Source organism: Sorghum bicolor, chromosome 2, assembly GCF_000003195.3.
Source record: "Sorghum bicolor cultivar BTx623 chromosome 2, Sorghum_bicolor_NCBIv3, whole genome shotgun sequence".
Classification (NCBI taxonomy): Eukaryota; Viridiplantae; Streptophyta; class Magnoliopsida; order Poales; family Poaceae; genus Sorghum; species Sorghum bicolor.
The window spans coordinates 25,219,402-25,245,586 of NC_012871.2; the positions used below are offsets into that span (position 1 = coordinate 25,219,402).

Below are 26,185 nucleotides of genomic sequence, written 5' to 3' on the forward strand. Positions count from 1 at the left end.
AATTTTGACGTAATTTCTCTTGATGTAGCTAGCAGGTGGCAGAGGTGTATTTGAAAGTCAGCAGCATTGTGACAGCGATTAGAATATCCTCCGTCTGCCAGTCTTCTTGATTCTTAGATTCTGTGGAGCTCAAATAGACAACAAAGCTTGTGGAACTAATTAAGTGTTAGCATAAATATCTAGCCTTTATCATGTTGAGACTCCTTAATAATTATTACTCCCTGTTTTTATATTTTTATTTTATAAAGCAGAAAAATATTTTTATTTTATTTTTATGCCACCACAGTGAATGTATTTATGGGTTTTATGCCACTCGTATCCTCACATGGGGCTTACTGTTTTTTACATTTTTATTTTCTGTTTAGAACTTAATTAACTAAGTGAACTACTTGAAATAATTAAAAGGGAAAGGATAACTACCAAGTTTACCTCTTGGCAAGACGTTCGGTGTTTTTAAGTCCTCCGAATGGGACTCTCCTCTTTCTCAATTATCCTGAGGTTCGTTGGGTGGCGTAGTCGGTACTTCCGGCAGCGCCTCCTCTTCATGTATAGTTATCTTCATTTTCCACACCTGACTTGGTGCTTCGGCCTCCTTTGGATAATTCTGTTTAAACTCAACGTCTTCTGATCTTACAACTTTTCCTTCGTAGTCTGCCCATCCGTCCTTGATGATTTGCCTCCTCTGGTTGCGGTTGCGTCGTCTTCTTCTTGTCCTGACCTGCTTAGAATCTTCAACTATATAGTTAGAATCATTAAAGTAATGGCGTACCTTCTCAGAGGGGAAATACACGTGGACTTCTCCGGTTCCAATGTAGATGATAACTTGGATAGTGTTGAGGAATGGTCTTCCAAGGATGATGGGTGGATCGTACTCGTCTTCTCCCATATCAATGTTCTGAAAATCATCTGGAGCTAAATATATATTGGTTGTAGGGGCATGGTTCCATGCAGGAGCTGATAAGTGACTGCGGCCATTATGTTGACGTTAGATCCGGTGTCGTAGAGTGTTTTCTAAAAATAGTATCTATTGGTTGTGCACTCGATGATTGGAACACCAGGGTCGTCCTTCTTGATCAAGAAAGGTGACTTGAGTCGACGATCTTGACCTCCTTGAGCTACAGTGACCATCTTAGCTGACTCGGTCCACATTTGCTTGTTCCTGTTCCTCCTGTTGGTCCTCTTCCTTGGTTCATGTCGGGATTGCTCTGAAGTTTATGTAGTCTTGTTCTTGAAGGAAAGTCTCCTTCTTCCCCTTGATGTAGAGACTGATCTTGGCAGCATTAGCGTAGATGACAGCTCTGGTGTTTACGAGTGGCCTCCCTAAGATAATGGGTGCCCTCTCCTCAGTACCAGTCTCTACCACCACGAAGTTTGCTGGAGCGTACAAGGTACCAACTTGGACACAGAGGTTCTTTAATATTTCCTTTGGGAAACTAAGTGTCTGATCTGCATTGTGTTTGTGCTCGTAGATCCCGGTTCTTCACTTAATGGAATCTGGGAGTTGTAAAACGCCTTCACGTTTCTCAAAATGTGTCCTGCTCATAAAGATAAGGCGGAGATCAAGTGCATGGGCTCCGTTGGTGGAAAACACCAACAGAACCAAAAGTGTATTTGTTCTTTTCTAACCTTAAGCATAGTGAGCAAGACAAAGTTGATGGATCATGAGTGTAGCATTTAAAATATTTGTTAGATCAGATGGCTCAACCTAATGGAAAGATAATCTATCTATTTTTTTTTATCTTCCAAAGATTGAATGTGCAACATATTAGCTTATATGTTTAGGAGCGTGGGATTACGAAGGTAGTACTAAGAACAAAGATTAAGGGACTAAACATGTTGAATCAGTTAGGTTGGTTAATTTAGAGTTATAAATCATACATGTTTGTCTCTTTATTTATGTGAACGCCAGAACCAAGGAGAAACTTATAAAAGGATAGTCAAGTACCTTAAGATGTTACCTTTGAAGAGTGATGGTACAGTATCACCTTGTAGAAGCTTTCCTTTCTAGCGGTTGTGCATCGTGTTTGTGGCTCCCTCCATGGATCATCTCTTATGAGCTACATCTTTCTTGTGCAAATTGTTAAACTTCATGTGTCACTTTCTTCATCTCCAATGTGAGTTTATCTCAGGACTTCCCAAGTTGATATTGAAAGTTTTCCTGCAGGGGTTAGTCCCACAAAATATACCAATGTCTATACAAGCAATTTTTAGTTCGATAACCGAACTAGACTCCATGTCTAATCAGATTAAGGAAGGCTGTTTAACCTAAGCACCATGCTTAATTTAAAAGCCAATAGAAGTATGTGCAGTACTTCCAAACTAACACTTACTGGGATAAACAAAGGTAGCGTGATGGCATTTATAGAGATCTACTTAAGTGGAGATGAAGTAGTGTGATTAGTATTTAACAAATTGAGCATGTCTCAAAGGTAAGGACAACCAACATAGCAACATGGCAAAGGATGTTTTTATGTGAAGTACTCCCCTAAGCTTGAATTTTGCAAAATTCAAGATTGGATGAATTTAATTCAATGTTGCATGTTGATTGGTTGGGCATACCTTGCGCTTGTCATTCATCCGGTCTTCTTGCTCCAATCCTAGAAAGGTTAGTGACAAGAATACCCAAAGGAATATTTCTACAATTATCTTTATATGCTCAATACACAAGGTAATGTTGCAAGTAATTAGAAGTTCATGTTACAATCTGATAAGTGCTTGTTTTAGGACACTAAGCTTGTCCTTGGGAAACCATCAATTAACTCGATGAGATCTGCAATATTTATTATAAACATATGCATCGACAACCGCTCTTTTAAAGTTTTTATAAATAGAAAAGAAGAGAGGGTTGGAGATCTCAAATGTGGTGATAGCACATGAATTTTTAATGCCCTCTAGCCATTGATGTTGCTCTTCTCGATCCTCCTTATGCATGGGATGTCTAGAGAGATTCATAGGATTATCGGGAGGTTCAAGAGAAAGAGCATAGTAGAGATTATTAGGCTCAAGGATGGGTTGGATAGCCGAATCATGGGATTGGAAAGTTTGGAAATTGGCTATTGAAACTTCCTCTCCTTGTATGGGAGATGATTCCTTCTCTATCTTTATGATTTTTCTATGAAGACTTGTGCAAGAAGGATGTCTACGAATGAAGACATACCTTCCTTTACTAATAGATAAAGAAAGAAAGACTCTACCAAAGGTTATATAATTAAGACCAATGTGAAAATATCTAGGAAAAACATGGTCTTGTAGGGCTAGGTCTAAACCAGAATTTATAGAAAGATTAACAGATTCCCTAGGTGTAGCTAAAAGTGCATTATCTTCTTGATTAAAAGATAGGACCTCGGCTATAGAAAAGGGTTGGTTTTGACCTATTGCAATCAACTCCGGACACAGATCATAATTAGGGGCAGGACGTGTTGACTCCCATGGTCTATGGCTGGTCTCCGAAGGTGCAAAGAATTCAATAATAGTTATGGAATTTGAGTTATCCATAAAGATAAAAATAAAAAGATAAAAGAATAAAAGTATAAAAGTATAATACAAGATAATAACAAGACTCAAAGTTATCTCAGCAAACCGTCTTTCTCCCCGGCAACGGCGCCAGAAATGCTTGTTGATATTTGGTAACGCAATAAGGAAATGATCCACAAGCGCACGGATATCGGTGACCATTTCACCCGGGAGGTTATCTAGAGTTATCGTATTTATATTTTTACCACTGGGAGAAAGGGTGCATCTGACTAACCAAATCTATTGCTACTATCCCTTTAGGCACAAAGAATGTCTTTCGATGTGAGTGATAAATAGAGAAGACTGCAACCGTAGTCTCCTTCTAACCTTGGTAAGGATGATCTACTGTTCTAATGGGGAGGCTAACGGAATCTAGACACCACAAAGGATGTTCAACCCGCACCTATAAACCCTATCCTTCCTGCTAACGAGATGTGATCTACAAAGGTAGCTCGGAATTGTCACGTTCCTCACTACTACCACGGTCCAGCTAGTCAGGGAATATCTATGAGTACCCCAGCCTAAACACCACGTTTACGCCAGCAATGATAACTCTAAACTCTACGCGAAGAGATTAAAGTAAACTCATAAACCATAAGAACAATAAAACAAGAACTTACTAGAATTTAGAAGTCGAATTACTGAAGAATCCTAGGAGCAAGCTTCATGTTAGGAGAACTTGATCCCGCAGGTACAAGCTTGGAGTAGACACCGACAGGCCGGGCTTCCTCCACTCTACACCTCCACTCTATCTCTCTCAATCTAGTAGAAACTAGAAGATCTATTTCTACCTTACATTGATTGCTAAGCCTAAAAAGAAATATTAATTAGAGAAGAGGTTTTCCTTCGAGGGCACCCCTCAGTCTCTATGATAATTTCTTCATGTCTTCTCCAGGGGCCAGGGGGGCCTCGCTTATATAGTCCTCCCCTTCTATGTGTTTTTGGGTCGATAGCCGAGGTGGTACTATGTTTTTCTTGATCCAATAGGTCGGTGGAATATCCCGAGCGAAGGAGTCCTGAATTGGCTCCAGCAGGGGGGCGGGCGCCCTGGGCCTAGCCCAGCTTCGCCTCCGCTTCGGTCTCGTGGCTTCTGGAGTCTTCTAGATGATGTAAAATTGCGCGGTGCGTTGATATCTCTATGTAATCCCGACATGTGGGCCTTTTTTCCTTATTTCCTGATAACCCCCTGCAGAAACAGATAAACAACAAAACTCGTGGAATTCTGTCAGATCAAACCCTAATTCTAGGTGATGGTTGCATATTGGTCCTTTCTCTTGTTTATTTGATAATTAAAATTGATACTTAAGAACCGTCAACAATAGTGACAAGGATAACTAATCTGATCTAGCCACATAATAAATATGATAAGCACCTCAATTAGATACACTAGAAAGTCATTAGCATGGTATTAGAACGAACTACAAGAATGTTCCCTAAGTTATTCTTAACTATATAGTCTAGCATATCATAGTTAGTGCAAGCATACTTAGCAATCATTGCGAGACAAGACTACGCCCATGCATAGTGATATTAGCAAGGAATATGAGAAACATAGCAATCACTCCCCTGTAATAATGTTGCTCTGCCAGCCCAATACACGAGAGGGGGACTATATAAGAATCAATGAAGCTGTCACTATCACGAACCACCCCACGATCTGGCATATTGGGTACAATCGCAGATAAATACGGTATAAGCACCACGCCTACACAATATCTATCATTTACCCATGGATCCGATGGATAAACGCTATACGATCCTAAGCATGTATATAGATCGAATCTAACTAAGCCAAGTACATAACTATGATAAACTAAGAACAATATAATCTTGAATATAAGCAAGTAGAGCAAAGTCATAAGCAATATATTGAAGTAGAACAAAGTCATATTCATAATATTGAAGAACAAAGATAATTAGAAAGCAATTAGAAGCACAATTAGAGAATTACCAAGAATCCTCTTGATAGATCCAGAAACCAATCGAAGATTGACTCCTTCTAGTTCTAATCCTATGTAGCTATGCTAATCTAGATATCTAATTAATGTGGTGGCTCTAATCTTGATCAGAGGCTTCTTCTCCCTTGATGGAACAATGAATTAGGGTTGAGAGGCTCTCTCCTCCAGGGGCCAGGGGGTCTGGTTTTATAGTCCCTTCAAGTGAATATGGGCCATTGGATCAAACCGACATAGATTGTATGGTTTAGATTCATCCTTTAGGTTGGTGGAAATCTCCCGCAAAGCAGAGTCCTGATTGGACTCAGGGGCAGGGCGGGCGCCCTGACCAACTGGGCGGCCGCCCAGGGTCAGGCCCCGTTTCGCCTCCGCTTTGGTCTCGTGGCTTCTGGAGTCTTCTAGATGTAAGATAATTGCGCGGTACGTTAATATCTCTATGTAATCCCGACGTGTGGGCCTTTCTTCCATATTTCCTGATAACCCCCTGCAGAAATAGACAAACACCAAAACTCGTGGAATTCTGTCAGATAAAACCCTAAGTCTGGATCTTGATTTCATTTGGATCCTTTTCTTTATTTATTTGATAATTAAATTTGATACTTAAGGATCGTCAACACGAACTTAGGGGGACATCACACAAGACATCACACAAGACAACACTCATACGCAGTAGAACTTCCATACTCCATCTCATTCCATACCACGCTTGTATCCACCCCTGTACAAGCACTTAGGTGCAAAATAATACAAACTCTCCCCCCCTCGCTGGACGTAGGGCCTTCTCTTGCCCGAACCAGGATAAATCTTTGTGTCCTTTTGCATCACCATCTGGAAAAGGGAGCACGCATACAAATTCACTCGTTGTTGTGACCCCCCGTGGGGAAAACACCGACAGAAGTCTAATAGTTAGTCCAAGAGTAGTAAATTAGCTAGTATGAATGAAAGATCTTGACATGCAGAATACTATAAACATGGTGCTTTTTCTGTCACACGGCAACAAAGATCAATACTGAATGACATGTATAGCTCCTGAGGCATGGACACTTCAAATCAAATACTATGACAACTAATAACTACAATGATAAGTTCCATATTAGTTCGAAACATGAAAGTACCTCTAAATGTAATACTTAGCATGCACAGACAATGTAATAGTTAGCATGCACAAACAAAGTCAAGAATAGGACTTCAAAGTAAAGAATAGGACTAACACTTCAAGCATAGACAGTGCACTTCGAGCACAGAAAAAACAAAGCATGTAGTAATAGAATGGTACTTACTCTGACGAGCAGGCGGGAAGATGATAGATGGGGAGCTTGGGTCCCCGCGGAGGTAAGGACGGCGTGATGGGCGGCGTTGTTGTTGACAGCAGGATTGGCGGCTCCGGGCTCTAGGCTCCGGTGTTGCTATCGACGGTGGGATGGTGGCTTCGGGCTTCGAGCTCCGGCGGATCCAAGAACTGGCGTAGGTGCAGTGGTAAGATGGGGGGCTTCAGATCCCCATGGAGGTCGGTCCCAGTAGAGGTAAGGACGGCGTGATGGGTGGGCGTTGTTGTTGACAGCGGGATTGGCGGCTCCGGGCTCTAGGCTCCGGTGTTGCTAACGACGGCGGGATGGTGGCTTCGGGCTTCGAGCTCCGGCGGATCCAAGAACTGGCATAGGTGCAGTGGTGAGATGGGGGGCTTTGGATCCCCGTGGAGGTCCCGACGGTGGGACGGGTGGTGCCGGATCTGGGCCCTGCCGCAGGTGTGGCGGCTAGATAGGCGAAGGGCGGCGCTAGGTTTACGGGAGGGAGGAGGAGGCCATGGTTGCGCTGAGTGGAGCCATGCTGAGTGTTGACGGTCCTTAAGTACCAAATATAATAATCAAATAAATAAAGAAAAGGATCCAAATGCAACCAACACCCAGACTTAGGGTTTTATCTAACATAATTCCACGAGTTTTGGTGTTTGTCTATTTCTGCAGGGGGTTATCAGGAAATATGGAAGAAAGGCCCACACATCGGGTTTACATAGAGATATTAACATGCCGTGCAATTTTCTATCATCTAGAAGACTCCAGAAGCCACAGGAACGAACGGGAAGGTGATCGGGCCTAGGGGCAGGGCGCCCGCCCTCCCCCCTAGGGCGCCCGCCCTGAGGTAGAGTCCAATCAGGACCCGTCCCACGGATTACGCTCCACCGACCTAAAGGATCAAGGATAATCGTTCAATCAATGTCGGTTTTATCCGACGGCCCACGTTCATCTGAGGGGCCTATATAAGCAGACCCCCTGGCCCATGGAGGAGAACAAGTTCATCATAGAGTTGAGAGGAGCCCTCGAAGGATAACCTCTCCTCTAAATAGACTTAGGGCTTAGCATCTAATGTGAGAGTAGAATTAGTTCTTCTAAGTTCTACTAGATTGAGAGAGATAGAGTGGAGGTGTAGATCGGAGGAAGCCCGGCCTGGGGGTGTCTACTCCGAGGTTGTGCCTACGGGATCAAGTTCTCCTAACCCGAGGCTTGCTCCTAGGATTCTTTAGTAATTCGACTTCTAAATTCTAGTAAGTTCTTGTTTTATTGTTCTTTGGTTTATGAGTTTACTTTAATCTCTTCCGGTTGAGTTTAGAGTAATCATTACTAGTGTAAACGTGGTGTTTGGGCTAGGGTACTCATAGATATCCCCTGACTAGCTGGACCGTGGTAGTAGAGAGGAAGTTACCTTTGCAGCCCACATCTCGTTAGCAGGATGGGTAGGGTTTATAGGTGCGGGTCGAACATCCTTTGTGGTGTCTAGATTCCGTGAACCTCCCCAATAGAATAGTAGATCATCCTTACCAAGGTTAGAACGAGACTACGGTTGTAGTCTTCTCTATACATCGCTCACATCGAGAAATATTCTTTGTAGCCTAAAGGGTAGTAGCAATAGATTTGATTAGTCAGATGCATGCTTTCTCCCAGTGGTAAAAATATAAATACGATACTCTGGAAAACCTCCCGGGTGAAGTGCTCACCGATATCCATGCGCTTGCGGATCATTTCCTGATGGCGTTACAAATATCAACACTGAGCGCTAAGGATAAGGCCGAACGAGTGGGGGATTTTGGCCATGCTGAGCGGGAGTCATGGTGGGTTCAATTTGTCTGTGACCGAGTGAGGGCGGGAGAGCTCCATGGTGTAGGTGCCAATTTTTAGCCTAGCGTGTGGGCCCGATATGTCAGTGGTTACTCTTGCGCTGCCCATTCTAGGTTCTGGGCAGTGGGTCCTCTATGTCGGTGACTATATTAGTAGTCGTACCAACTAATTGAGTTTTTTGGAGTAATAATTTTCATCAAATGTAAAAAATGTCAGAAACAAAGTTGTGCAATGTAGTGAGATCTACCATTTTGATTTTGGGGGATTTGTCATAAGACTTTGTTTTGATAGTTTGAATCTTGAATTTGAAAATATAAGAACTTCGAACAAATTTTTTAGATACTTTGTTATTTCAAATGAAAAATTCATGAACATGAAAGTTTCTCAACTCATCAATCTCTTTGACTTTTATTAAGATCATTTCTTCATCCAACAAACTTATAGAAACCTTATTCACAAATTTCATGCATCATACTTGTTGTTTCATAAAGTAGAAGTGAGATGCATAGAATTTGTGAACAACGTTTATATAACTTTTTCAGATGAAGAAATGACCTTAATAAAAGTCAAAGATATTGATGAGTTGACAAACTTTCATGTTGATGACTTCTGTAGGTGGAATCATTAAGAGTTTCAAATATTGGCTTAAAGTTGTCATTTTTTGTAAACTCACATTATGATTTGTGCAAACTTTGTCACATGAAATGATGATCACAAGAAACTCAATAAAATGACAGAGCATGAATTTAGAAAAATTTAGGAGAAAAAAGCATCGCATTTCGAGTATGTATGTGGGAGAAATACTAGTTACAATTTTTTATATGGATTAAAAAGAGAAATGATGCTTCCATACTGAGTTCATTGCATCCAAGGCTAAGAACCATGTAGGGCCCACTTGTCAGTCACACATTGGACCCAAATGTCTGTCAATGCTCACTTCAATTCGGGACCCACATGTCATTGGGGGCACTTAGCAAAGCAGAGTTGGAGAGGCACTTAGCCACCTCTCGGCCAGTGCAGAGGGCACTCCAGCGCTGGTCCACTACAGGGGCACGCCGGCGGGCCAGATCGGTGATGACCCCACATCACCGTCGCCATCCCCACTGCTGCTCTCTTGCCAGCCCCACTACTGCTCCTCACCTTGCATTGCTGATGTCGCACTGCTCCCCACTGCTGCTGCTTCATCATTGACCCCAACGGCTACCTCGCTGGTGAACCCGAGTACCAGCCTCGTGGGTCCCACTGGTGCTCCCATGCTGGCCATCCGCACTGCAGCCTCACCACCCCCCTCACCTACAGCATCTGTAGCTGCTGCCTTGCCACCCTCCTCGCTACCAGATCTATAGCTGCTGCTGCTTCGACAGCCCTCAGTAGTGCTAGCAGCTAGCTGCTGCTGCTACCTTAGGTCGATTTGAACAAGGTGGGTTTTTTCTATTCATCAATGACTTGTTGGTTTCTAAGACCTCATTTAGATTGTAGGATTTCCACAGGATTTTTCAGTGGATACTTGGTGCATTTTGCAAGTTGTTGTGTTTAAATGACACATGACAATGTCATTGAATGACCATATTCTGTCATATAATGTATGGAATTTGTCACAAAAGACACATGCTACAACTTATATGTTTTCACCATGTTGAAAATTCAATTCCTATAAGATTAATGGAGATCAATTCCTAACATGTTGGCACCTCAATTCATGCAGATCAAGATGGATAGAAGCTGGATTTATAACAGCTTACCATTTACTGAACACTATAAGGCTGGTGTTGAGAAATTCATGCAACATGTTAGAAGTAGATTCACAGCAGATGAAAAAATCAAGTGCCCATGCCGTCGATGCCTGAACCATGTAGAAAACAGTCAAGATGAGGTAGAGGAGGATATACACATCAATGGTATGTCTAGGATCTATACAAGGTGGATTGAACATGGAGAGGGAGATGATAATGATGTTGACCACGATGGTGGCACACTAGCTATTGAACAGGATTTGTCTTGGGATGAAAATGACCAAGCTCCACTTGATGATGAAGTGCAAGGTGAAGATGTCATAGAAGATAGTGCACGGGGAGTTCAAGGGTTGATTTAAGATTTGTACACTGCAGTAAGCCATGGACACGGTGGTTACTTATATAAAGAAATCATGGAAGAGGCTAAGCGAGAGCTATATCCAGGTTGCACCAAAGAGTCAAGGCTAAGTTTCATTGTTAAGCTCAATATAAAAGTGTAAAATCGGATACCAAATTTTGGGTTTGATGCAATCCTTCAGTTGCTTTCGACATCTTTGAAGAATGTGCCCGGCCTCCCTAAGTCCTATAATGAAACAAAAGCTCTACTTTGGAAGATGGGTTTTGGTTATGTTTCTATTCATGTGTGCAAGTATGATGGTGCCTTGTTTTGGAAAGACCATGAAGAAGATGATCATTGCCCAGTTTGTGGCTACATAAGATGGAAAGTGAACAAGGAGGGCAGAAAGAAAGTTCCTCACAAGGTCCTCCGTTACTTTCCAATAATTCCATGCCTTCAAAGGCTTTTTATCTCAAAGCAACGGGAAAAGTATGCAAGATGGAACAAGAAACAGAGTGTACCGGTTGAGAATGAAATGAGACATCCTGCTAATGGAGAACCTTGGAAAGATTTTGATGATACATTCAAGTCTTTTGCAGATGAACCCCGCAGTTTGAGGCTAGCCATTGCTACTGATGGATTTAACCCATATGGTCAGATGACCAATTCATATAGCATCTGGCCAGTGATAGTTGTTCCATACAATTTTCCACCATGGCTGTGTATGGACCAATCTAATTACATGCTAGCTTTACTAATTCCTAGAAAAAAATCACCAGGCAAAGATTTCCATGTGTTCATGCAACCTTTGATTGCAGACATGCTCAGACTTTGGGAGGGTGTCCCTACTTATGATGCTTATGAAGACAAAGACTTCAGTCTATGTGCAGCGATTCTTTGGGGAATCCATGGCTACCCTGCATTAGGCACCATGTCAAGAAGAACCACTAGGGGTTACTTCGCATGTGTTCACTGTGATGAGAATCCATGCTCTGAATGTCTAACAAACAAAATTGGATTCATAGGTCATAGATGTTTCCTCCCAGATGGCCATACTTGGAGGAGAAATAGATCCTTCAATGGCCACCAAGAAAATAGAGAGAAGCCAAGGAAATTTAGTGCAGATGAGGTTATGGCAAGGTTGGATGAAGTTTCCTATGTTCCTAGCAAGAATCCAGAAATGCCAAAATCATGAAAATGACGTCGTGATGGAGAACCAGTTTGGCATGTGAAGGCTAGCTTGTATGATTTGCCATACTGGTCAAAATTGAAGCTACAATACAACCTTGATGTTATGCACATAGAGAAAAACATATGTGAAAACATTTTGTCAACTCTACTTAATATTCCAAACAAGACAAAGGACACAATTGCTGCTAGAATAGATTTGGAAGAAAGAGGTATAAGAAAGGAGCTTCATTTGCTAAATGATAGTGGTGCTGCATCTTCAAAGCCAAGAGCTTGTTACGTTCTAACACCAGAAGCAAAAAAGAAGTTTTTGCAATTTCTGAGCAATGTTAAGTTTCCTGATGGCTATGCCTCCAATATATCAAGATGTGTCAATATGGAGGGAGGAGGAGCAATGCATGGGCTGAAAACACATGACTGTCATATACTACTGCAGCGTATTTTACCAGCTGGCCTTCGTGGTTTAGTGCGCAAAGACGTATACGAAGTCATTGCTGAATTGGGTAGGTTTTTTACGCAACTTTGCTCCAAAACTCTAAAGGTTGATGCATTGAACAAGATGAAGGAAGATATTGTACTTATCCTTTGCAAGTTGGAGAAAATTTATCCTCCTACATTCTTTGATGTCATGGTTCACCTAGCAGTACGCTTACCTGATGAGGCACTCCTTAGGGGACCGGTTCAGTATGGATGGATGTATCCCATTGAGAGAAGATTGGGCACCTTTAAGCGTTTCATCCACAATAAAGCAAGACCTGAAGGATCTGTTGCAGAGGCACACACTGCCTATGAGTGCATGACCCAGTGTTCAACATATTTCAGTGACATTATTAATAGGTTCACTAGGCCAGAAAGAAACATAGATGGACAACATAGCACCTCACCCAATGGTTACTGTATTTTTTATCATGGTATTAACCTATTGGGTGCATCAAAACTTCATTACGAAGATAAAGACTATGATTCCATGGTTTGGTTTGTTCTAAATAACCGTGAACAGGTTGATGAATACAAAGAGTGAGTAATTGTTGTCATTTCTTTTCAGCCTACTTTATTCAATACTTGTGTCACATTAAACTAATTAACTTCTTTCTTCCATTCCAGCTTGTACAGGGAAGAATTAGAACAACAACAAGTCAACGATATTGAAAAAGTGATGTCAACACATTTCTTTCAATGGTTTGAGAAACATGTGTGTGCAGCTTTTACAACACGAATCAATATTTTTGATACAATACATTATGAAACATCCTAATTATGTATGTCTATAACCTACAGATTACCAGATTGAAATATGAAGGCACAACAGATGTTGATGAAGACCTGTACTCACTCGCATGTCGGCCAGATAGGCATGTGCGTTCATACACAGCTTGTATAATCAATAGGGTACGGTACCACACTGTGGCCTATGAGGAATACCGGAAGACACAGAACTCCACCATCAAAACTGTAGGTACTCACAATGATGACACTATTGACTTCTACGGGACAATCACAGACATCATTGAGTTGACTTACAATAAGAACAACAAAGGAGATAGATCTATTGTCTTATTGCAGTGTGAATGGTACCATCTAGAGGGAAGGACATACTAGATGAAATATGATGGTTACTTCAAGAGCATTAACATCCAAGGCCGATGGTATAAGAATGATCCTTTCATTCTTGCCATAGAAGCTTCACAAGTTTTCCTCTTGGAAGATAGAAAGTTGGGTCCATCTTGGCGTGTGGTATAAGACTTTGGCCATAGACATGTATTTGATGTCGATGAGTCTGACAACAACCAACAAATCCATGAACAATTATAGATGAGATGTCAGGAGGCATATCAAGAAGAGAATACTTTGTCCAGAGATGGTACAGTGGGACACATTTATCCTGATATGGATTTGTTGCACATGGAAAATGAACCAGGAAGCCCTGATAGTAGAGACCTTGTCGACAGCATCCGTCACCATCAACAAATAGCTCAAGCTGATGAAACATATGTTGCAGATGAAGATGAAGAAGATGAAACCTTCCTTGAGTACCATAGTCCAGATGAAGGCAACATGTCAGAGGACTACAGTGATGATGACTAACCTTCGCATTTTTCTACCAGTTTGTAATCCACTCACTCTTGTTAGTGCTCCTGTTGTATTTGTCAACTTGTACCATTGATGATGACTAACTACTGCATTTGTGGAACTATTTGTGAACTATGAACTTGTATGAGTGATTATGTTTCCACTGTATACTTGATGTGTCAAAAAAGTTATAGTTCTCAAAAACATTCACATAAATCTGCCCAGATTTTTAGGTTATAATGACACAGGACAATGTCATGAAATGCAAATAATTTGTCATGCAATGTAGAAATTTTGTCACAAAATGTACTGGCCAAAAAAAACTCCTAGATTTCTCTGTTATCATGACCAAAGACAATGTCATTAAAAGTACACAAGCTGTCACAAAAGATACATGCACACAACAGATGTCCAAGGGCACAAAGGCCCATACTTCATAACATAGACAAATCTAGCATAACAGGTTCATTACATCATTTTCACCAACACCCTGCTTCATCAGCCTTGCCTACTTGAACACTACGGCTAGCACCAAACAGATGCCCAACACTAGCAATAGGCTTACATTCACACAACCACACACAAGACAAATGCAATTGCTCATGCCATCTCTATTCTTGCCAACTTTGTCCTTCACATCTGTTGACACTAGCTAACACCACTTAGATACTAGGTTGTCATCCCCAGCATGGTGCTAGAGTGTACAAAGGTATTTATAAATGTAAAGGCTCTTTAGAAAATAATCTATTCTATCCGCAAGCGCACAGATAAAACACCTCATTGTAGCATTTCACCAGGATAAGTATTCCAGGTATCGTTATTTATAATTTTGCTCAAGGGATCTAAGGAGATTAAATTAAGGGCAAAATCTATCAAGGCATAGACTAGAGATAAACTTGCAAGAACATGATTACTTATGAGAAACTCATCACACAGTCACTTACTTTAGCAGGGGGTAAACCATAAAGATAATGATAATGAATTATAAGTTCAAGGGATAAATAACACAGCGATTAGAAAATAGACTACTCCTCATATATGTAGGTGATGTCGGATTAGCTAGAGAATGTATTATAAGTTATCTACTAACTACTAAGTCATAATCTACTCTAGTCATCTACAAGATCATATATAGCATAAAAGACTCTTCATTCATGTATAAGGAACATTGATAAAGTAAATCAGAGCATCGCAAGACTTACTCCACAATACCGGTTCTGCCTGTCCTATCAACGGAGGGTGGACTATATAAGAATCAACGAAGCTGTCACTATCGCGAACTACCACACGACCCGGCCAATAGGATACATTTGCAGATAAATAACATCTAAGCACCACGCTCACATGTGATCTATCACCTAACTCCCTCGCGTCAAGAGCTAAGCGCTTTGCAAACTTATACATAAACTCATTATCAATTAGAACTATATCAAATATAGAACTAGAACAAACTAAGAACATAATAATTAGAGACATAATGCAATTAGAACAAAGAATTAGAGAAAGATATGAATAATACCAATCTTTATTACCGAAGATCCGAATCCAGAGCGTAGTGCTCTACTTCTCTAATTGCTATCTAATCAAACCTCTAAACTTGAAGGATTAGGGAGTAGCTAATTCTAATTCTCTGTGGGAGAGAAGCTCTAAACCCTAACTTTGATGGCTACCTCTGAATAATGATTTCTTCTCTTCTCCTCTCTCCTCTAGGGGGGAGAGTCCTTGGTTTTATAGCCCTTCAAGTGAATTTGAGCCGTCGGATCAAACCGACATTGATTGTGTGGTTTAGATTGATCCTTTAGGTCGGTGGAGTTTAGCCTCGAAGCAGAGTCCTGATTGGACTCCTGGCCTGGGCGGGCGCCCAAGGGGGTGGGCGGGCGCCCTGCCCCCGAGCCCGATTCCCTTCTTGTTCGTTCCCGTGGCTTCTGGACTCTTCTAGATTGAAGAAAATTGCGCGGCACGTAATTATCTCGTTGTAAACATGACATGTGGGCCTTCTCTCCATATTCTCTGATAACCCCCTGCAGAAATAGATAAACACCAAAGCTCGTGGAATTCTGTCAGATAAAACCCTAATTCTAGATGTTTGTTTCAGATTGATCCTTTTTCATGTTTATTTGATTATTAATTTTAGTACTTAAGGACCGTCAACAATATCCTTCAAATTTTGCTCTAAGCTAACAAGTCTTGCCACAACCTCAGGAACTTCTATGGTCAAATCCGCAGCAAGTGTCCAAGATGCTGAAGATAGATATCCCTTGTCAAGAAGGTACACCACATATTCTTCCTCAAACCAATACTTATGACATGTTGGTTGCATCCAAATTATAACCAAAAGGCAGTGAATTTTGGCATGATAAAAATGAAATTGATGAATGCAAATTAAGCAACTGAACCGACATTTTTATAAGTCTTTCAAGGACACTTGAAATATCTCTTTCCCTCATTGACCCCGGACTTGGTAATGGTATCAAACACCCTCACGTCCTTGCATTCCGGGCAGAATATCAATGGCAACCCAGTGGCATCATCAATCGGTGCCTCCAGATCCACACCAGTGGCTACACTGTCTGCAACAACAACAGCTAGTGCTCTGGGTTGTTGGACACTCCTAGCTGCGCTTGAACGCCGATTGAGACCAGTAGATGACGAGGCCTGAGACATTATCACTAAATAAAATGGATATTAATTAGGCATAGCATTACACATCAATTAGGGAAGATAACTCTGTGAAATAAAACAAGTTGGGGGAGATGAGCAGAGGGGGGACGCGGAGGGGGATGAGGGTGCATCAAAGGTGTCCGAGAGGGGGAAGAGGGTGGGTGGCACCTGGGGAGAAGGCCAGAGCCTGGCGCGCCTAGGATTGGAGAGAGGGATATACCTGCCTCCACCGGTGCCTTGGTCCCTGCTGAAATCACCGAGATGCCGTAGTAGACTCCGCCCACCAGCGCCCAAATGCCGCCACGCTGTCGATGAGGAAGAGGGATAGGGGACCCGCCGCACCGTCCTCCACCCCTCACTGTCGGCCTCTCGCTCCGTGCTCACTGCCCTCCGCCACGCCCACGATGACCTCGCCTCCCTCCCTCGATTCAGTTGACGTCGGGAAGATGGGGAAAGTGAAGTGGTCAACATATATAGATAGGGTCCACCTACAAGGAGTATATTTACTCTATGAACGGTCATTTTTGGAACTTACTTATTGTGACACCATTTAAATATCACATAAAGTCACACCATAGTGTCATAAAAGGACAAACGATGACTGGTGCCCCGTGTTTGGCAATTTGTGACGAACCTGATGACCTTTATGTGACACATTAGATACCATCGTCACAAATACATCTAGGTCTCACAACTTTGTGACAACACAAAAAATATCGTCATATAAATCCACATTATGTGACAAAAACTGCCCCCGTCATAAGCTATTTTGTCACGAAAAGATAGATTTCTTGTAGTGAATGCTAAGTAGAAGCTTGTGGGTGATAAAGGAAGAAAGGAATTAGAATTTGAACCTGGAGAATTAGTTTGGTTGCATTTAAGAAAAGATAGATTTCCTAAACTGCGCAAATCCAAATTGTTACCTAGGGCTGTAGGACTGTTTAAAGTGCTAAAGAAAGTTAATGACAATGCATATGAGCTTGAATTGCCTGCAGATTTTGGGGTTAGTCCCACATTTAACATTGCAGATTTGAGGCCATATTTGGGAGAAGAGGATGAGTTTGAGTCGAGGACGACTCAAATGCAATAAGGGGAGGATGATAAGGACATCAACACCGGCGATGCATCCACGCTGCCGACACCAGTACCTATTGTTGGTCCTCTTGTGCTCGTGCTCATCAACTTAATCATCAAGTGAGTTCCTTTTTAAGCTCTTGTCCATCTTGATTAGACCTTGGAAACACATGCACTTTTGTTTTGATTAGGAACCAAGGAGAATACCGAAAGGGACAAGGACTCACGTTGGCTGGATTCAGACTGCAGCAAAGCGCCAACTTGTGACCATCACCACGGTTGCATATGGATTCGGATTGGGGTGCTTTAGGACTTGTTAGAAAGCTTATAAAGTCTACTTTCATATGAGTCCAGTCCCACGACAATATCTATTCAGCAGTAGCGGCAAAGATCCAATTACCGTCAAGAGGTCTTGCTGTCTAGGGTGCTGCGTCACCTTATTTTGGGCTGATGGCCCATGTATCAAGTTGGGTCTATTAGGGATGTGTTCTAGGGTTAAACCATGACCCTAGACCTCCTTTGGTCATCCTTTAGGGGTACTTAAGGTCCCTACAACCACTGCCACACAGTTGGTTTTTGATTAGATCAAGTTTAGCCTTCGCTACTTGCTTGTAAACGCACGTGCTGATCCAGCGCCCGTCTTCTTATTTTCAGAACCCCACTTCATTGGAGATTGAGTTTGAAACCTTTGTTTACATCTAGTAATTCAGTACTTGTTCTACTTGTTCTTGCTGGTTCTTCGATTGCTAGCAGGATGAATGCCCTAGTGGCTGGTTGTCGTGCTCCACAAGATCGTGACAGCCATTGGAGGTGGTGTATCAGTTGCTAAGGCGTGGCCTTGGAGGGCTGTAGTCGGACCCTGAACGTCAACTCCTTTCACCAATTGAGTTACCCAACACCTCTCATCGAAAGATTGGGTGAAAACCCTAGCGGGTTCTTATCACTCACGACCATTGTTTTGGAAGAAAACCAGATCCAATCAGGAGCACCAAAGGTGGTGGCCCCGATCACATCGACTATGGCTACCTTTGCCCCGATAACATCGTCGACCATGCCAACAATCGCCCTCCGCTTCCCCACTACAATGGGAAGCGGGTCGACAACTCCGACCTGCTCGAAGCCATCGATCGCACCGATCACAACCTCTCTGAGGCTTTTGATCTGGTAAATTCAGTTTCAGGCCAGATCACCAGGACAACGTCGCTTGATTGTCACAAATCTACTCGGCCAACTCGTGTTACTACACACGAATGGTTGGGAACGTCCCTAGCGATCACAGCCACCATCGGAGGGCAGATCATTCAGATCAAGGCAACCTCTCCGAGCAGGTTGTTGGCATTTCTTAGCATCACTACTAAAAATAGACCATAGATCCATCCTTAGCAATGGCACCAGAAATGTCGGGTGTTGGCATACCGTAACTATCGCTACATCAGAGAGATAACCCAAGGCAACTCGATGGCGCTGGCCTTAGACTGCAGTCTGGTAACAATAATTAGGAATGTTGAATTGGCCTTCCTAACCATCCTTACTTGCAGCATGCAAAGCTGTGGCACTATGCTTGAAAGTGCACAAGGATTACAATCTTAAGTAACGGTACTTAGGTACGCCAATCGATAGTTCGTGAATGAAGAAGTAACATAACTGCAAGCGGACAGAACTATCATTATAGCATTTCAACCCATGAGTATTCAAGGGTGTCGAATTTATAATTCCCGTAGGAAGGCAAAGGGATCAAACATGGTGTAAACATGATTACTTATTGAATGCTTGGTAGACATAGAGTAAACAGGAATAAACATGATATTCAAGATAGTGGACACACATTGGATCAACCTCAAGGATAAAATAGAAGAGAAATAATAAATAAAGAATAAAGAAATAAATCTACTTGAGCAGGCATGGGTCACATATAACTATGCATAGAACTGTTAGCGGATCATCTAATTAGCAATAAATAGAGTTAGAACTAAGCCTGAGATGAGGGGAGATCCCCGCAGCTGGATACCCAGCCGATAGAGACTTTACAGAACTCCTATCGGAATACCTGATCATGAGGGAATGCAAAGGATGACAGAGCTGTCACTACCCTGCTACCTACCCCTCTACCCGAAAGATACCCGCACATCCACTCATTCCCGCATACCTGAACACCATGTTCACGTAATTGGAAACAACTCCTAATCCCCGCGGGCCCCACCCCTTCGGAGTGACAGGCTAGGCTAAGAGCAACCATCACAGCACAGTGAACCATCATCCCATTCCTAATTCTAATCCTAATCATACTAATCTGATGAACAATGATGAACATATCAAGAACATTGTTGACGGTCCTTAAGTATCAAATATAATCATCAAATAAATAAAGAAAATGATCCAAATGTGACCAACACCTAGACTTAGGGTTTTATCTGACAGAATTCCATGAGTTTTGGTGTTTGTCTATTTCTACAGGGGGTTATCAGAGAATATGGAGGAAAGATCCACACGTCGGGTTTACATAGAGATATTAACGTGCACCGCAATTATCCAACATCTAGAAGAGTCCAAAAGCCACGGGAACGAGCGGGCGTGGGGGCTGGGCGCCCGCCCAAGGCTCTCAGCCAATCAGGCTCCGTCTCGCGGATAATGCTCCACCGGCCTAAAGGATTAAGGAAAATCATGCGATTAAGGTCGGTTTGATCTGATGGCCCATATTAATTTGGAGGGGCTATATAAGTAGGCCCCCTGGCCCCTAGAGGAGGCGACTCATTCTCATACCTCAAACCCTAATTCATTCATGAGGAGGAGAGTCTCTAATCAAGCCCTAGAGCCACCACATCAACTAGATCTCTAGTTTAGCATAGCTACATAGGATTTAGAATTAGAAGGAGTCAATCTTCGATTGGTTTCCGGATCTGTCAAGAGGATTCTTGGTAATTCATCTACTGTTCTTCATTTGTTCATCATTGTTCTTCAATATTATGAATACAACTTTGTTCTATTTCAATATATTGATTATGACTTTGCTCTACTTGTTTATATTTGCAATTATATCGTTCTTAGTTTATCAAAGTTATATGTTTGGCTTAGTTAGATTAGAATTATATACATGTTTAGGAAGGAATAGCGTTTATCCATCGGATCCATGGGTAAATGATAGATATTGTGTAGGCGTGGTGCCTATACCGTATCTATCTGCGATTGTACCCTATATGCCGGATCGCGGGGTAGTTCGTGGTGGTGACAGCTCCATTGATTCTTATATAGTCCCCCTCCCATGTACAGGGCAGGTAGAGCAACATTATTACAAAGGAGTGATTGCTATGTTTCTCATATTCCTTGATAATATCACTATTGTTTACGGTCCTTAAGTACCAAATATAATCATCAAATAAATAAAGAAAAGGATCAAAATGCAACTAACACCCAGACTTAGGGTTTTATCTGACAGAATTCCATGAGTTTTGGTGTTTGTCTATTTCTGCAGGGAGTTATTAGGAAATACAAAGGAAACTCCCACACGTCGGGTTTACATACAGGTATTAACGTGTGCGGCAATTTTCTATCATCTAGAAGACTCCAGAAGCCACGAGAACGAACGGGAGGCCGAGTGGGCCCGGGGGCAGGGCGCCCGCCCTCCCCCCTTGGGCGCCCGCCCTGCCCTGGTGACCAATCAGGGCAGGTCTCACGGATCGTGCTCCACCGCCTTTGAGGATCAAGGAAAACCGTGTGATTAAGGTCGGTTTGATCCGACGGCGCACGTTCATTTGGAAGGGCTATATAAGCAGGCCCCCTGGCCCTTGGAGAACATATCTCTTCTACATAATCAAAGGTAGGGTTTCAATTATTCATCCAAGTAGAGAGGATCCCTCTAGTTCATCTAGTTCTAGTTCATCTAGTTCTAGTTCTAGTTAGTTCTAGTTGTAATCTAGAAAATAGGGAGAGAGAAGAGGAGAGCAGAGGAGGAGCGAGATCTATCGGATCTTTCTCAACTTGGCTTAAGTGGCATGAGGGATAGGTTTGGCATTTTTTGCGCTGTTATCAGAAATAGAAAACTAAGTCTACTTTTGGTAATGACGTTAAGAATGCCCAACAAGCATTTTTGGCGCCGTTGCCGGGGAAGGTTGATTTACTAACAAGGAATGAATACGGAATTATGAGTGATAATTGGCATCACTAATACAATTGAGATCATCAATTCTCTCATACAGCTTTACCCCTATACTTTTCTATTTTTATTATTTTATGCAGGGTGATGTATGAATAGAAGACATCTTCTAGAAAATTTTGTTGACGACCCCGAAGCGTTAATCAGAAAAACCAGAGTCAAGCTCAGATCGTCAACACTTCAGCGTAAAGCTCCAAACTAGAAGACCGTCGAAGTTTCATCCGAAACTTGTCGACGGAGTTCGAAGCCATCGCGAACAAGTCGATCTGCGAGTTCTCAGCTCCCACTACGGACAACATCCGCACTGGACCTATTGTAGAGATCGACCGCAACTTTGAGCTCAAGCCTGGACTCATAAACATGGTACAAGCCAACCAGTTCTGTGGGAAGGCACACGAAGATGCTAGTGCCCATCTCCAACACTTCCTAGAGATTTGCAACACATTTACCATATCAGGAGTCCCCAGAGATGCTATACTACTTCGCCTCTTCCCATTCTCACTGTTAGGAAGAGCGAAGCAGTGGTTCTACGCAACAAAGGAGAAGAATACTACGTGGGCACTCTGCTCCACGAACTTTTTGGCCAAGTTCTTTCCCATGGGCAAGACCAATGCTCTCCGTGGGAAGATTACAAGTTTTCAGCAACAACATGATGAATCCGTTCCACAAGCATGGGAGCGCTTCCAAGACTACATCCTAGAATGTCTCCATCATGGAATGGAGAGCTGGCTGCTGATGCAGACGTTCTATCATGGGCTTGGTAATAGCGCCCGTGAGACCATGGATGCTGCAGCTGGAGGAGCATTCCTATCACTCACCATACCGCAAGCCACAACTCTTGTGGAGAAGATGGCGTCCAACCAAGGTTGGAATGAAGAGAGGACCCAGACACGCAAGAAAGGTGGAGGTATGCACCAACTCAAGGAGGTAGACATGCTGTCTGCAAAGCTTGACCTGCTCATGAAGAAGCTCGATGACAAAGCTGGAGATAAGAAAGAAGTCATCCACGTCTATGACTGTCACATGACTTGTGAAGAGTGTGGAGATACTGGATACTCAGGCAATCACTGCCCTGAGATGCTTGAGGACGTGAACTACATCAACAACAACTACTACTACAACTACAACCGTCCTCAACAAAATCAAGGTTGGAATCAACAGAGGCCTAACTACTCAGGTAATTATCAAGATAACAATTCTTACAATAATAATAATTATTATCCACCTTTGAGAGAGTTAGTGTCTAATCAAGGAAAGCTAATGGATAACCTGTCTAAGAAATTGGCATCAAATGATAAAATGCTAGAAAATATAAATAATAAAATGGATAATTTTTCTACTGCCAACAAGAACCAGATTAGCTTTAATAAAATGATTGAATCTCAGTTGAATCAAATAGTTGTTGTTGTTCCTGCTACTAACCCTGGTATACCATCACAACCGGAAGGATTAGAATCTACAAATTTTGTAGACATGTTTGATGCAGGTAACTACTGGAGTAACCCCGTTGTGGAAGTACATAATGACCTTCTACCAGTCAATAGAGCCGATCCAGGACGCCCCGTCGTCCCGATCTCCATTGGCATGGTGAACTTCCCAGAGGCACTCTGCAACATTGGCTCCAGCATCAACATTATGCCCAGGGTACTCTATGAAAAATTCTTTACACATCCTTTATTAGAAACAACCATGTGTTTGCAGCTTCGAGATCGGACACTAAGCTTTCCAAAAGGAATACTGAAGAACATCTATGTCCAAGTTGGTACCTTGTACGCCCCAGAAGACTTTGTGGTGATAGAGACCGGTACTGATGAGGGGGCACCCGTCATCCTAGGGAGGCCATTCATGAACACCTCGGGACCTGTCATCTACGCTAGTGCTACCAAGATCAGTTTCGACATTAAGGGGAGGAAGGAGACGTTTTCCTTCAAGAACAAGACTGCACAAATCCCAGAACAACCCCAATATAAACCAAGGAAAAGGACCAATAGGAGGAACAAGAGCAAGAAGCAAGTGTGGACCGAGTCAGCCAAAATGGTCACTGCCGTTCACAGAGGCCAAGATCGTCAACTCAAGTCACCCTTCCTAATAAAAAAAGGACGACCCAGGTGTGCCAAGCATCCAGTGCTCAATGAATGGATAATATTTCCAGAAGACACTCTGCGACACCGGATCAGGCGTCAACATAATGGCCACAGTCACCTATCAGCTTTTGTTTGGAACCATGACCTTAAAACCGACATACATTCAGCTCCAGATGGCAGATCAGACATTCCGAAAAGTTGAAGGTATAGTAACTGATGTCCCTGTTAAAATAGACGACCATTTTGTCCGCAAATTCAGCCTATTTTGTTTCCAGCCCACACAATTCAGCTCATACACAATATTTCATCATATGCAACTGTGTACATATATTTTTTCAACACATACCAAATCAGATTCAAATTCAATACCATTACATCCATCCACCAATTCATTACACATCAGATAAGTCTCAAATTTCAACTTGCTGGAACATAAGTGCAGCAGCAACACAACTGTAGTAACAGCACAACACCCACGGCAGTAGCAGCACATCTCTGTGGACTGTAGGCCGACATTGCGAAGAAACGTTGATTTCGGCAGAACATGAGCTATAGCTTGGAGAGGAGTGTGCAGATCTTTACCTTCTTTTGTTGGTTCAGCAACATAAGTCTCCATTTGAGCCTAGCAACAATAACACCAAATAATTCAGATTTCTATACTTGTGTCTAGAACATTCTATGTTTGTGAGTACAGCAAGTTATCCTTGGTAGAATGCTATGAAAATTTGGTAGTAGTCTACTAGAAACATATGCTAGCTGCTGTATTTTTTTTAGATTTTATGTGTACGTTTATTATATGTTCACAATCAGGGGTGAAGCCAGAAAAATTGGTCGCTGGGGTCAATACTCACAGTAAGTGCTAAGTCATAGGTTACAATAATAGGGTTTTTAATTTCGGTATTGCAAAAAATTTCTGCACAATAGGAAGTCAGTCACTCACCTGTTGTTTAATGTCACTTGTTGCTTATTGTCCTCCTCAAGTTAAGACATCTGAAACAACATAATTAGTGTTAAATATCATATGCAAAGGCACTCGAAAATATTTTAAAACTACTGCAGACTTTCTAATGTATAATTTAATTATCAGGTGAATTAAATGAAAAGCTCAAGGAGGTAAGTTAAATTATATTTAACTATCTAATGTACCAACACGCTAATTGTGACATAGGCTGCTCTCTACTAATTCAAAACAGTGTAAACTAAATTGCCTACTTATCTCTGTTATTTCAGTATATTGTATTCTAAATAGCTGTAAAATCATTCTGAAACAAGCAAATTGTCGTTCAGTGTGTGTATTCTAAATGCTAGGAGAACAACTGTAATCAATTTAAAAAGAAAATCATGCCAGCAGTAGATCAAATGCTCAAGTAATTTCACATATGACTTAAATTGGCAAACCCAGTTCATTATAACTCAACTGCTCATGGTAGAGTTATCGCCTTTGGATAGTGCCCTGTATTCTAGCTATCCAATCATGGACAATCAACAGTACTCGGATGGACCTGCTAGCAGATAAAAGAATCAAAGCGTACTAATGGACCTGCTAATTTAATATGAACTAATACTAAAATATTTGAAGGACAATAAATATTAAACAATGGAACTGTTGTTCTACATATGAAGTAGCAGGCAACCTATTCAATTTGTCAAATAAAACAAGAGAGATGCAGTCTACTTCCTCGATGCAAGAAACGCGTGGGTGCTGCTCTCATGGACTGCACAGCACTGGAAGCACAAGAGTTCATGCGCTAGTAGGCCAACGTTCCACAGAAACGAGAAACCACAAGAACAAGCAGCAGAAACACTGGATCTGAAGGATCAAGAACAAGAAAACAAAGAACCAAAACCAGTGGGCAGACCATCATATCACACGCTGCATGTTATCATGTCATAAGTACGCATCCATATCCCAGGCTCACACACACGCACACAGGACTACCAGATCTTACCAAGCACACGCACACAGGACTATCACGTCATAAGTACGCATCCATATCCGAGGCTCACGCACACGCACACGCCGACGTTGACGAGGAAGCGGTTCGCGCGGATCATCACCTTCTTCCCCACGGTGGCGTCTCTCCGCCCTCCTATACTGCCCTCGTCCTCCCAATCCAGCCCGCCTCCATCATCTTCCTCGCCGGGCGAGCCTACCTCCTCATCGCCGCTAGATCCACCTCCATCGGGCTCGTTGCTGCTGGATCCAACTCCATCGAGCGCACACACTCCAGATCTGGGCTGGGGAGGGGAGGGCTGCACGGGGTTGTTGAGCAGGGGAGGGGTGGGCGGCACCTCCTGGAGGAGTGA

General features: G+C 42.4%; 1 long non-coding RNA gene across 1 annotated transcript; it reads right to left on the minus strand.

Moving 5' to 3' along the window:
• Positions 24,222–24,868, minus strand: LOC110432222. The gene is made up of 2 exons (XR_002449625.1): positions 24,819–24,868; positions 24,222–24,500 (listed from the first exon to the last, which is right to left on the minus strand). It is a non-coding gene; the product is annotated as an uncharacterized LOC110432222 (long non-coding RNA).